Source organism: Urocitellus parryii, chromosome 1 (assembly GCF_045843805.1).
Source record: "Urocitellus parryii isolate mUroPar1 chromosome 1, mUroPar1.hap1, whole genome shotgun sequence".
In the NCBI taxonomy this organism is placed as follows: Eukaryota; Metazoa; Chordata; class Mammalia; order Rodentia; family Sciuridae; genus Urocitellus; species Urocitellus parryii.
The window spans coordinates 164,078,902-164,081,200 of record NC_135531.1 but is presented as its reverse complement, the minus strand read 5'-3'; the positions used below and the strand labels follow the sequence as shown (position 1 = coordinate 164,081,200).

Sequence of the window (2,299 nt, the reverse complement as noted above, 5' to 3'; positions counted from 1 at the left end):
TCAAATTATTCTATGAAAGAGAAATGAAGGGAAGACTGCAAAATTATTTCTATGAAGTCAGTGTCACCCTGATACCTAACAACATTACACCAAGGAAAGAAAAATTCAGGCTAATATACTTGATAAATACAGATGTAAAGCTTTTTAATGGAATTTTGACAAACTGCATTAAAAAACATTATAACAAGACAGTGTTAACATGAAAGTGTTTCATGTCCCTGGGCTTTTATAACCACAGGCCCCATGTTTCTCTGGGACACTTGACAAGTATAGGGTGGACATTGTTATGTGCTATAAGCTCAAAATTCATACAAGACCTTGACAAATTAGAATGAAAAAAAAACTAGACAAGAACAGTCATAATATCATCTCAAATATTTCAAATGATAACAAGTTAATATCAGTATAAATATTGTTGTGTATATTACAGTAATATATGTGTAACATAAAATATAAATAATGTATAATTAATGTCCACATTGCTAAAATAACATAAATAATTATAATATTTCCTAGTATAAACATCCATAATGATTGTGGATCTATATAATAACCAACATATCATTTAAATTAATTTTATTTTTAAATGAGTCACTATAAAATTTAATTTGCACAGATGGCTTGCATTATCCTTCTATTAGTCAGCACTGCTCTGAAGTTTGCATGGAAAGAAGTGATGCAGAGAAGCAGGAACAGTCATGCTCACTTCTTCCTGGGGGAGAACATCCCACACACTCTTCCCATGGCCCCCAGGACCTTCTTGTTCTTCAGGCTGTAGATGATGGCATTGAATAGGGGGGTAAGGGTGGTGTAGAAGACAGCCAGGTTCTTATCCTGTGCTGAGGATTGGAGACTCCTGGGCCGGAGATAAGTGTAGACAAAAGGAGCATAGTAAAATGTCACCACAGTTAAATGTGTGGCACACATGGTGAAGGCCTTTTTTCTTCCCTCTTTTGAGTGCCTGTGGAAGACAGCAAAAAGGACCCGTCCATAAGAGGTAATAATCCCAAGGAAAGGGACAAGAAGAAACACAACTGTGCTCACAAACACCATGTACTCATAGACCCAGGTGTCCACACTGGCTAGGGGCAACATGGCTGGAATGTCACAGTGGAAGTGATTGATGACCCTGGACCTGCAGAAAGGAAGATGAAGGGCATAAACAGTGTGTGCCAGGGAGTTGATGGAGCCCAGTGTCCAAGTTCCTATGATCATCTTCACACCAGTCCTTTTACTCATGCAGATGGGGTAGTGGAGGGGGTGGCAGATGGCCACAAAGCAGTCATAGGCCATGGAGGCCAGGATTAAACCTTCAGAACCAGCCATGGTCAGGAAGAAGAAGCTTTGAACACCACAGCCCAGGAAGGAGATGCTTTTCTGGCCAGAGAGGAAGTTGTACACCATTTTGGGGACCGTGGAGGAGATGTACATCAGGTCCATGAGGGAGAGCTGGCTGAGGAGAAAGTACATGGGGGTGTGGAGCCATGGGTCCAAGAAGATGAGGGAAGTCATCCCTGAGTTCAACAGGCAAGAACAAACACAGAGATGATCAGGAGCAAGAGAAGTAGGCCTTTGAAGGAAACAACCCCAACAAAATAAAGTCATTTGAAGTTTGGTTCAATGTCTCCATGAAAACCTTCTTCCTTAATTTCCTTGAAAAAAACACCAAAACTAAACAATAAATATGAAATGTAACAGAAAAAGATAATAAGAACTATTGAAATTGTTAGTCTTTGTTCATGAATTCTTTTTCCTTCAAATCTGTAGCCTTTGTGAAACTGATTTTAAAATCTGAATATTCCTGCTGTAGTTCTCTCTGTATCTCAGCACATCCTGGACACACACGTGGTCTTGGAATACAAAGTCTTTACCAGGCACAGAAAAGGGTAGCTGGAGCCTTCCTGCCTGTTGACTCCCAGCAGGAGCATTCCTAGGACTATGAACCAGGCTCAGCCCCAGAGGAAGCCAGGATCCTGCTTTCTCAGCTCCCCAACTCAACACTCAGGTTCACCACAGACATGGCCTGTGGGGCGCAGAAGTGCCCTGTGTGCTTGAGTCTGCATCCTCAGTGACCTCGCCTCCTCCACACTTTTAGTTTCTGCTCTTTCCTCCCCACTGGCACTGCTGCAGCTGAGAAAATGGGGATCTTCTCCCAGGTGCTGTGCTGCTCACCTCCTAAATTAAAGCTTCTCTGCTGGCCCTAAAAGGGGGTGGGTCACCATCCAAAGCATTGTTCTAACCCTGTGAAGGCATTGTGTGTCCCATAAGATCCACCCCACACTTCTCTTTGCGATCATGC

The 2,299-nt window shown here is 42.3% G+C and overlaps 1 pseudogene; it reads right to left on the bottom strand.

Annotated features, from left to right (window-relative positions):
- Positions 1-702: 702 nt before the first annotated feature.
- Positions 703-1,630, bottom strand: LOC113177830 (olfactory receptor 2L13-like; annotated as a pseudogene).
- Between the last annotated feature and the right edge of the window lie 669 nt (positions 1,631-2,299).